The 12,108-nt window shown below is 39.0% G+C and overlaps 1 protein-coding gene across 1 annotated transcript in view; it reads right to left on the minus strand.

The window, feature by feature from the left end:
• LOC106074337 (uncharacterized) overlaps positions 1–12,108 on the minus strand; it is a 435,581-nt gene that overhangs the window by 394,268 nt on the left and 29,205 nt on the right. The gene's annotated exons all lie outside the window — the stretch shown is intronic.

Here is a 12,108-nt window from a genome sequence, read left to right on the forward strand (position 1 = left end):
ACCAGGGGAGGACTGGGTGTCAAAATCGGCCCGGGCTTTTCTGTCCGACCCCAAATTACAAGCCATATGATGGTCATCGAATTATACATATCCTCAAAATAATTATGCTAAGTTTGATGATGTGCCGAAAACTGTGTTTAAGTAACATAATACATTTCTTCTAGTATGTAGCCTGCATGGTTAGCTATAGGAACAATCTACTTCATAATTTTGTAAACTTCTTTGTATTACTAAATGAAACTTGAAATTTTATTTTTTATAACGTGAAAACAAAAATCAAGCTACCATACATTAACATGGGCATGTGCTTGATATTCAAACAACTATTCGACTGTGTCCAAATGGATTATTCTCAGAACGTCTTTATCAACAGAAAGTCCCCATGAAAGTTTCTGCCTTTTGTCATGATGCTTCTCAGCCTAGTGTTGACACATCTTTAAAATGCAGTGAATTTGTTCACAGCCTCCTTGCGTATAAGACGGCATAATTACAACATACACCACTGTCAATAAATTGTATATCTTGAAAATTCTGTCTCTAGAACAGCAGCTATCACATCATCTTCTTGTTCTCCTCAGATTCGGTTTCACTCCTTGCCATGTACTCGGCCATGTGGAATTATATGTACGAATCCGATAATTTATAATAAATAAAATAATATAAATGAATAAATTACGACTCATTCCTACCAATAACAATTCGTATGTGACTGGACATTCCATCTCTAAGGCTGGTTGTGATTGGTCCCTTTATTCCATCTCTAAGGCTGGTTGTGATTGGTCCCTTTATAGATTCATCGAAATATATTCACACCAACGTAAACCTTATATCTTAAAAGAAACATAGGCCTTTCGTTGCTTGTTAATGGATACTGTTATTTCCGGACTCGAAGAAAAGCCTAATTACTAATATTTTTATATTTATATACTAGAGATTCACTACGGTTTTAAAAATCAGATAAAGTTTTGTGTGTTTTTCCTCCCATTCTATAATGGTAGGTCGCATAGCACACACACACACACACACACACATAAACACTCATTTTTTTTGAGGCCCTTAAATTTTAGAAGTTCCATTTTATGTAAAAAAAAAAAAAAAAAAAAAAAAAAAAAAAAAAAAAAAAAAAAAAAAAAAGGGGAGGGGCTTACATATCAATCGAACGGCCAACTAGCCACCAATTTAGACCCTTCAAAGTCCCTTCTTTGACCCAGCTGTTGTAGTCCTAACAAAATTGGATTCTCGGATTGCAGGAATAATATACACCCCCCCCCCTGGCATTAGGCCTATATTTTATTTATTCTTCTAACATACAATGAAACGCACCTCCTCGCCCACCAAACACGTTTTAGTTCTTGCATTATAACGTCTCCTAACACAATAAATATGCATCTCCTAAAAAATTTTTTTTTGATGACCTCTATTGATTGCCCCTTTGCCCACCACACTACATTTCTTTTGGCCTGAGATTTTAAGAAGATGAATAAATCTTTTAAATTATCCCATTCTTATTCAAAAGGGAAACTCTTATTCTCAATGTGGTCCATTCTTCCTCACAATGTTGTTTGATTTCGTCAAAGATTTAGACTTTACATCCAGAATTTAAATAGATACATCATCATATGCACATTATGCACACTAAAATTATTTTTCCAGTTAGTCAAACTGGGCAATAGGGGCGTGCTAGATACGGTTGGTTACCCGCGTAGAAGAAAGAAATATGAATCCCTACCTCAGCTGTCTGTGAGTTATACCCACACAAAGGAAAGGCTTCAGGAGTTAACCCTGGAAAAAATTAGGAGCAACTTGCAGTGCTATAGTTTGAAACCTTGTGATTGTCAAAAGAGTTGAGCCGAAGCTTTTTCGAACTCTAGGCCTGTAAGCTTGTTTAGACAAACCGTTTTGTCTGGAAGAGGTCCAGGTCAAGTCGAACGAAGACATTGCTATTTCCAATATATATGGCACTTCAGGCGCATTTTCCTATGTTTTACCAAGCTAACCGTGCAGGAACAGGCATGAATTATCGACAGGGACGTGGAAGCTATCTTTCAACTCCGCACTGTGCAATGGGAAAGCTCTCGCATTCCTTTAGATACTCCAACAGGAGTGTTGTTTTGCTATTCATTTAGCCTAAACACTTCCTCAAATGATAGTTTCCACCCGAGTGCCACGTTGAGGTAGAATAGCATACCCGGGTACGGAATAACCTTCGACCTCAATATTTCCATACTGCATCAGCATCTGTTGCTCCTTTGGAGACTGCTACACCCTGGCATAACCCGCGACGCCCCTGATTCCAAACTGTATCCGCGTCAGGCGTTTGAAAGTAACAGCTGCGCGGAGATTTTTCAAATAATATGCTGCTACTGGGGGCTACGCCTTGTGTAGTGACTTAGGTCGTCGCCCGAAAATTTGAAACAATAGATAAGTTATAAAGTCTTGTGTTTTCACGAGTAAGACTTTCATTATGGAGACTTGAGCTCTCCAGTTCGAATTCAGGTCGAGCCATTTTTTTATTTTTTTTTTAGAAATTTTGAAAAGCCAGATCCCCCCCCCCAACCAAAAAAAAAATGTACAAGTGCTTATACTATTGAGAATCTAAAAACATGAAGTTGCGCTAAACAAAAACAATTTGTAAAAAAAAAAATATCGGAGGCGTAGTGGCTGAGTGGTAAAGAGCTTGGCAGCGGAACTGAGGGTTCAGGGTTCGAGTCCTGGTGAAAAACTGGGGTTTTGAATTTCGGTATTTTAGGGCGCCTCTGAGTCCACCCAGCACTAATAGGTACCTGACATCCTCTATAACCGTGGGCCACAGAAACAGATGACCTTTACATCATTTGCTGCCAAGGTCTGAAAGGGGTAGCCTACTTTATTTTTTATTCTAGATATATTACAAATTAATTACTTGATTGAGTCAAAATAAGTGATACCATTGCACTTATATGTTTATTCGTTAAAATGTGTTCTATATTTTTAGTGTTTCTTGTTGCATCCTGCAAATTGTAATGCTCACAGAACCTCCCCACCCCCTTTTTTTTTTCATTCTCAATAATAGGTCTACTGCCCGCATTTGTACGCTTCCTCTTTTGGCCCGTGAAATCTAGTATCTGTTACGTATAATCAGAACAGCCCGCTTTAAAACGCCCTCCTAAAAGACTTTCATTTCTGGCCTCTAAATTCTATACAGGCCTATGGTAATTTATAATAGGCTACGAAATAGTTTTATTATTATTATTATTAATACTTACGACTGCTTACAATAAATCGATTACGCTCCTTTTTTTAAAAAAAAAAAAAAACAACAATGCATTTTGTAAGTCTACTATTTTACAAGATTCAATAAGCAATATTTAGTGTTATGTATAAGACTAATGTCCCTATCAGTCCATGAACGAATTAGATACTTGACCGAAGGGAATGGACCAATGGTCGTGAATTAGTTTATATATTGTATATTGTACCACAGCAATTTAAGCATGCACTTGTCAGGCCCTTATTAAAGAAATCCAGTCTTGACCCGGAATGTCTAAAAAACTATCGCCCGGTATCAAATCTTCCCTTCCTGTCAAAGCTTCTGGAGCGCATCGTGTTAGCTCAAATTCTTTCTCATCTTGAACAGTACTGTCTCTTGGAAGAATTTCAATCTGCATATAGGAAGTGCCGTAGCACAGAGACAGCAGTGGTCAGGGTACTAAACGACTTCACAATTCCGACAAAGGCCACATATCAATTCTTTCCATGCTGGACTTGTCCGCAGCCTTTGATACGCTAGACCATGAAATTATGATGGCCAGATTCTCTGCAACTTTTGGTTTAGCAGGAGTCGTCCTAAAGTGGCTTGGATCCTACCTGACGGAACGCACCCAAAGTGTCGTTGTTAGCAGGTCGGAATCAACAAGCTTACTTTTGAAGTAGGCTACGGAGTACCCCAATGATCCGTTCTAGGCCCAGTACTGTTCACTATGTACACATATCCACTCAGCGGTGTCATACGGCCTACCGGCATCTTATACCATTTCTTTGCCGATGACTCACAGTTATACGATTCATCAGTACCCTCAGAGGTGTCGCATCTGGCAGAGAAAATCAGTAGTACCGTTGCAAGGGTGAGCGATTGGATGGTTGAAAATAAACTCAAGATGAACGAAGACAAGACAGAAATAATTAAGATTGGCACTAGGAACAATGTCTCAAAAGTTGAAAGCACAGATTCTCTCTTTATCACGAACTGCCATGTTCCTTTTGTCCATGTTGTGCGGAATCTTGGAGTTTTCTTCGACTCAACACTATCTTTGGACCCACACATAAGTCAGCTCTGCAAAGGTCTTTTATCTGCAGCTGCGCAGATTAGGCCAGATCCGACCATAATTAACAACAGAGTCAACAAAAACGCTAGCTGTGGCATTCATACTCTCCCGCCTTGACTACTGCAACGCCGTGCTAGCAGGTATACCTGATGACAAAATAGCCAAGCTGCAACGTATACAGAACAACGCCGCTCGAATAGTCTTTAAAAAACTAGACAAGATTCTGCTACTACACTCTTGCGCACGCTCCATTGGCTTCCCGTGAAAGCGAGAATCGATTACAAGGTCGCCACACTTTGTCATCAGTGTATATATAACGAAGGCGGATACCTGGCGCCACAAAACCGGGAGCTTCGGGCAGATGGAGCTCGTCAGCCTAGTAAGGCAGTTCATCTAGGAGAGGGGTACTCTGACTTCAAACCCCCGCTGCCTTGCGGTACTGAGGCTTCAGGAGACAACCTCGAGGAGAAATCAGGAGTGAAGCCCCTTAGGCGTTGGGAGTATCAGCTACGAAATTCCCTCCGGCAGCTTCTGCAACTGAGTTGGTGCCAAATGTAATGCGATGCGTTCCTTTGGATCACATCAGCAAGGTCGAGAGAGGGATCATGACGCATGGGCCACCCATGACCCCTTTATCCAAGGCCCAGGAATGCGCCCCGGAGAGGAAACTCTGGTGCTGCTGCAAAGCGGCTAAAACAACACGGGAGACAACAGTTACGGGTTATAAGTCCAACTTGATTGGCGTAATGTATGGACGCCACGGGTTGTCTCTGACGGTGGGAGAGGTCTTCGCGCCTCACTGATCAGCTACCGCCCGCCTCAACCTGGGCAGCCCCCAGTCAGTTAGGTGCTGATCCGCCACAGCCTGCCTGCTCTAATGGGTGCTTAGAGCTTAGTTTAAAACGACAAGTAGGCTGGAAACTTGCACCAAGCAACAAAAGAAGAAAAATTAAACTGAAAAAGAAAATCCCTGTCATGCGACTGGCCACTTGGAATGTCAGGACAATGTGTCCTGGTCTCACTGATGATCTAAGGCAGATCGACGATGCAAGGAAGACGGCAGTTATAAACAACGAGCTAAAAAGGCTACATATTGACATTGCAGCCCTGCAAGAAACCCGACTGGCCGAAAACGGCATGCTCCGCGAGACTGACTACACTTTCTTTTGGAAAGGGAAGGCACAGGATGAGACTCGAATACATGGTGTGGGCTTTGCTGTCAAGAACAGTCTTCTTCCCATGATAGTCCCTCCAGTTGGTGGCTCGGAACGGCTACTAAGCATAAGTATGATGACAGCATCTGGAAAAGTCACTCTAATTAGTGCCTATGCCCCCACACTATGCTCGCTTCAGGAGGACAAAGACAAGTTCTATGAAGACCTCAAAGAAGCCATTGCAAACATTCCTCAAAAAGAACATATGATCCTTCTAGGTGACTTCAATGCCAGAGTAGGATCAGATCACACTACCTGGCCAGACTGTCTTGGGCTTTTTGGAATCGGAAAGATGAATGAGAACGGACAAAGACTGCTTGAATTCTGCACATACCATAAGCTCTGCATTACCAACACATACTTCAGAACAAAGCCACAGCACTGTGTCTCATGGAGGCACCCTAGGTCTGGGCACTGGCACCAGCTGGATATGATACTGACACGAAAAAAGGACATTGGAAATATACTGCTGACACGTAGCTACCAAAGCGCGGATTGTGATACTGATCATACTTTAGTGTCCTGCCGGACAAGACTGCTGCCAACTAAGATCCACACTTCACAGGGAAAAAGAAAATCACGCCTGAATACTACTAGCACAAAAAATCCTGATCTTTGCACCGAATTTGAGAACAAATTAGAGGAAGCTTTTAAAAACTTCTCTGTGACTGAGGTAGAAAAAAGCTGGACGTTTATGCGTGATACAATCTACCAAACATCATCACTGGTCTTTGGAAACAAAACCAAGAAAAGCGAAGACTGGTTTGAAGCTAGTCTACCAGAAATGGAAACTGCCACTACGAACAAGAGAGCAGCCATGCTAATCTACAAGAAGGATCCCACCCCAAGCAACTTAAAAAGGCTCAGAGCTGCACGTAACAATGCCCAAAGAGTAGCGAGACAATGTGCTAACAAATACTGGCAGGAGCTATGCGAAGATATTCAATCTTGTGCCGACTGTGGTAACATAAGAGGACTATATGAGGGCATGAGAAAAGCCTTTGGACCTCACACCAGCAAGTGTGCTCCGCTCAAGTCAAAAGATGGCTCAATCATCAGCGATCGTGCGCTGCAAATGGAACGATGGGTAGAACACTATGCAGAACTCTATCAGATTGAAAACGCCATCTCACCAAATGCTGTTTCCAACTTCCCATCACTTCCAGTTTTGACGGAATTAGACGAAACGCCCTCAGTAAAGGAGCTGAGCATTGCCATTGACATGCTTGCACATGGGAAAACACCCGGAGGAGATGGCATTCCTGCTGAAGTAATTCAGGCTGGAAAACATGCCCTAATCAAACCACTCCATGAACTGCTAAGCTTGTGCTGGGAACAAGGAATGGTCCCCCAAGAATTGAAAGACTCCAACATTGTTACAATTTATAAAAATAAAGGCGACCGCTCTGATTGTAACAATTACAGAGGCATCTCACTGCTTAGCATAGTCGGAAAGGCTTTTGCTAGAGTATTACTAAAGCGATTACAGATCCTGGCAGATCGTGTTTATCCAGAGTCGCAGTGTGGCTTTAGGGCAGGTAGATCTACAACAGATATGATTTTCTCTCTGCGGCAGCTACAGGAGAAGAGCAGAGAACAAAAGCAGCCCCTCTTCATAGCTTTTATTGATTTGACCAAGGCCTTTGACCTTGTTAGCAGAAGCGGTTTGTTTGCTGTACTAGAGAAAATCGGCTGCCCAAATAAGTTAAGAAAACTAGTGTCAGCTTTTCACGAAAATATGCAGGGTACCGTTCAGTTTGAAAGTTCTTCCTCCAGGCCATTCTCCATTAAGAGCGGTGTAAAACAAGGATGTGTACTGGCCCCTACACTATTTGGCATCTTCTTCTCAGTCGTACTATCCAGTGCTTTTAAATCCCTGGAAGACGGAATATACATCCATAGCAGATCCGATGGAAGGCTCTTTAACCTGGCACGTCTTAAAGCCAAAACGAAAAGGCGTCGTATCTTGATAAGGGAGCTGCTGTTTGCAGATGACGCGGCACTCGTATCTCACTCACAAGGAGGTCTACAGAAGCTAGTGAACGCCTTACTATAAGTCTCTCCAAGACCGAAATCCTGGCACAAGACGTCGCAGAAATACCTATAATACAAATTGGGAACCACACCCTTTCAGTGGTGCAGGAATTTACCTACTTGGGTTCAACAATTGTCAGTAACTTAGACTTAGACATGGAGCTGACAAAAAGGATAGGAAAAGCTACCACAGCATTGGCAAAACTCTCCAAGCGCGTCTGGGAAAATGGTAAATTGACCACAGCGACCAAAATCCTAGTCTACAACGCCTGTGTTGTGAGCACTCTCCTTTATGGCAGTGAAAGCTGGTCAACATACATGTACCAAGAGCACAGATTGAATAGTTTCCACTTGCGCTGCCTGAGACGCATAATGGGCATCTCTTGGAGGGACCATGTCTCCAATCAGGAAGTTTTGAGATTGGCCAATATGAACAGCATGTATGCTCTCCTGACACAAAGAAGATTACGCTGGCTCGGACATGTCACCCGAATGCCAGATGGTAGAATCCCGAAAGATATCTTATATGCTGAGCTTGTGGAAGGAGTCAAACCCAAGGGCCGCCCAAGACTAACATATAGAGATGTCTGCAAGAGAGACATGAGAGCCTCAGGCATCAGTGAAAGTATGTGGGAAAACATAGCCAAAGACCGGAGTGCATGGAGACAGACTGTGCGTGCTGGGACAACCCTTGCTGAGAACAAAAGAATTGAAGCGGCTTTAATCAAGAGGGAAAAAAAGAAAGCTGCCCTGTCTGCTAGCCCTAAATCAGAGGCATACACATGTACGAATTGTGGCAAAGTCTGCCGTTCTAGAATTGGCTTGATTAGCCACACCAGATTCTGCCCCGTCTCAAGATTAAGCCAAAACCAGTGACTCACTTGGGCGCATCCATTGCCTTTCGAGACAAAAGGAGCCATATATATATATATAACAATGAAATGCCCTTGTACCTTAGCGAACTGATTACTCCATATGTCCCCCAGAGAGCCCTGCGCTCAATGGACTCAACGCTTTTAGTAGTGCCACGTTTCTCCCTTAAAAGCTACGGTCTGCGTGCTTTTTCAGTTCACGGACCAAAGGTTTGGAACTCAGTCCCCATTGATCTCAGACAGACAACATGCTACACCACTTTTAAGAAGAACATTAAGACCTATCTGTTTAAAACTTTTTTAGATTAACTGTCATTTTAGCTCTCGTGTTTTTGTTTGTAATGTTGTTACAGCGCATTGAGCCTACATTTTGTTTGTTAACAGCGATTTATAAATAAAATTATTTTTATTATATGTATATATGTGTTAAGTGGGGGTCAGGGTTAGGGTTTGAAAAAAAAAAAAAAACTCCTTCCCCCACCTCCCTGCACTTAAACGTTCTGGATCCGCTAGTGGTCATAGGTTTGATTGTTGTTAATAGCTTGCACTTCCCAGCTTCTCATATTCATCCTAAAAACATGGAAACCTTGCTCTTTTTTTTTATCTGCATTGCTTATAAAACCAGATGGCTGATGATTAGATCTTTCGGAAGCCGCATATGAGTTATATCTCCTACTTTCCATTCTCGAAACAACTTGAAACTTGACACCGTTATTCATTGTCAATGACAGCACATGAATTAATATAAAAGTAACCAATAAGTCGTAATTAGTTGAATATCTATATAAGCTACACATTGATATTTGAACCCATTTGTATAGTATGTCGCACCACACTCTAATCTCAAATTTAATTAGTAGTAAATTTAGACTGAAAAAGTAAATATAAAATGAAAAAGGGTTGTACCAGGTGGGAGGGGCGATACATGCAGAAATTATAAAAGGATCGAGGATTAATCCTTTTCACTCTACCGCCCCCTCCCCTTTCCACACGAAAACATGACGTTTTAAAACAGAATAGCCAAATATGACGACAGAGTTTATGTAATGCGCATGAATTTATCTTAGTTATTTTAAGAAAGACTTAGTTTTGGAAAATTTAGAATTCATACGAAATTTTTCAATATATGAGTAATAATTGAGATGAGTTCTGAGCCCAAATAGTCTTTTCCTAGCCACCTTTTTCCAACCTTTACTCAATAGTTAAATAAATTTGGGACCATTATTAAATAAATCGATGAAAATTTCAAGATTTTCGAAGAACTTATCAGCTGTAACCGTCACTCTAAGGAAAAACCAGATGGTCAGACAGTTAATGAAGCAAAGTCAAGTTAGGAAATCATCAATTAAATAGAGAAGACTAAACCGTCAATGACTGGTCAAGTTACTGGAACTGAAATCTTGCTTTAAAAAGTTTTAAATAGTCATACTCTGATATACAGACCAAGACTGACCAAGAGGCTGTGTGTGGAACAATTTTTTAACTTGCAGCATGTTATGGATACCAATTGTGAAATGTTTGGGTGAAATTAAGAAAAAGAGGATAGAAAAGAATTCAGATAAAAGTGTGATCTGTTTGATTCTTTTATTGCTTGGTGCATGAACTTTCTAGATAAAAATGTCTCAGAAGATTTTGGAAACTGAAAAATATCTCACATGATTTTCCATAAGAAAGATATGCTGATGAGTAAAAGAGAGAAATTAACTCTTAATATTACAGATTTGGTGAAACTAGCCAAAGTATACATTTTATATACATTTTAACCTGTATGAGAATTTCAAAAATTTAAAACAGCTAAGTGTTCATTAATTATTAATTGTCTAATTAGGCCACACAGAAATAATACATAAAAATTGTAAATGTAAACATAAAATGTTAACAAGACTTGCTATGTCAAGTTTATTTTTTTTTTTTTTCTTAAATCCCCTCCTCTACAACTGACCAAATATGTACAACTGACCAAATATGTACAAATGACTAGACCCTAAAGGACTGAAAACTTTTAAAATTTTAAGTGGCGCATTTGAATTTAATGTGAAAAAAATTGGTGCACTTAAGCAAAAGGTTGGCCACCCCTGGTGTAAGGTCTTCATCAAGATCACTAAACTATAATTCATATTCATAATAACAAATTTAAAAAATCAAAGAATTAATACAGATTTTTTTCTGTGTACCGGTACACTTTGAATGCCACAACTAAAAGATATATATACATATATATATATATATATATATATATATATATATATATATATATATATAGTAAACAACATGTACAATATATAGCATGTTTTTGTAAAATCATTACTTTTTTTTTAAATACAGTTTAAAAAATAAAATAACATATACATTTAAATTTATTATTTAAATACAATAAGCAGCTAATAGAAAAGAAAAAAAATCAATGCTAAAAGAATCAGAATCAGAACATACAAAGAGCAACATACAACAATAACAAAAATGAACAATTTAAGCTCTCAAATGAATGTGTGAAAAGCGCAGGTAGAATGTATGCCTATAACTAAAAGATAAACATTTAAAAAATACCTGTATACAATTTTATGAGTACTAACATGCTGCTACAGTGTCAGCAATGATTTGATTCCAAACAGATAGGTTCCAAAAACTATCGTGTTCATATTAACATGAATATATGACTAAGAGAAGACACAGCTCAGTTAGAAAAAAAAAAAGAAAAACGTGAACACACAGAACATTAAAACAAGGGAGACTACAACCAGAAAACAAACAACACATGGGACATTTACTGAAATAAAAAGAGGATGCTCAACTTTTATTCAGAGTTATTAAAGAATTTTAAAAAAGCTAAAATTGAGCATGTTTCTAAATGCCTATATTTTTGTCCTATTGCTTATCTACAAAAACCATTGCAAACGTTTTAGACAGTGTTAAACGAAACCGCTGTAGGTGAATTATATTTTAAAAAAACATTAAATTCTTTGTGAATAAAAACTAAATACAACTTCTATTGCAATAAAGACATATTTAACTTGCGATAAAATTAAATAAACTTATATTTTAAACAATAAAATGAAATAAACTTATATTTTAAACAAATCTAACTCACTATAAAACCCATCCTTCCACTCTTCCATTCTGGAGTCATTGCTTAGCTTGTATCATTCTACAAGGCTTAACATTAAATAAATGCTCTACAACTAACAATAAATACTCCCCTTCTTCATAATCACTTTAGGAAACACACATGCTCCATAAAAAAAAAAACATTTAAAAAAAAATAATCTTATTGTAAAGAAAAGAAGGCAATGAAAACAATGAAAAAGTACAAATCTAATGGACTCAAATATTTTCTTATCTTATAAATTACAGACTTCAAAAAAGAAGATTACATCCTACCCCTATTCATAAGTCAATCTACTTGTGAATGTTACTCATGAATGTAAAATTAACATTAAACACAGCCAAGTCATTGGTTTTTCTGGCTAATTCAGACAACCTATTCCGTGCTCTGATAGCACTAGGGAAGAAGGAGCATTTGTTTGCTATCGTGGGGGCTCACAGAAATAAGTGAAATCACTTTTCTTCTATTCCTTTTTAATCTTAAATCAATATATGCTATTTGTTGCAATTGAAACTTTCTATATTAGCAGAGCAATGTTTCAGCAAGGTTTCTTTCTGCTAAATGAAGGAACAATACTTTCA

This window comes from Biomphalaria glabrata, chromosome 13 (assembly GCF_947242115.1).
Source record: "Biomphalaria glabrata chromosome 13, xgBioGlab47.1, whole genome shotgun sequence".
Classification (NCBI taxonomy): Eukaryota; Metazoa; Mollusca; class Gastropoda; family Planorbidae; genus Biomphalaria; species Biomphalaria glabrata.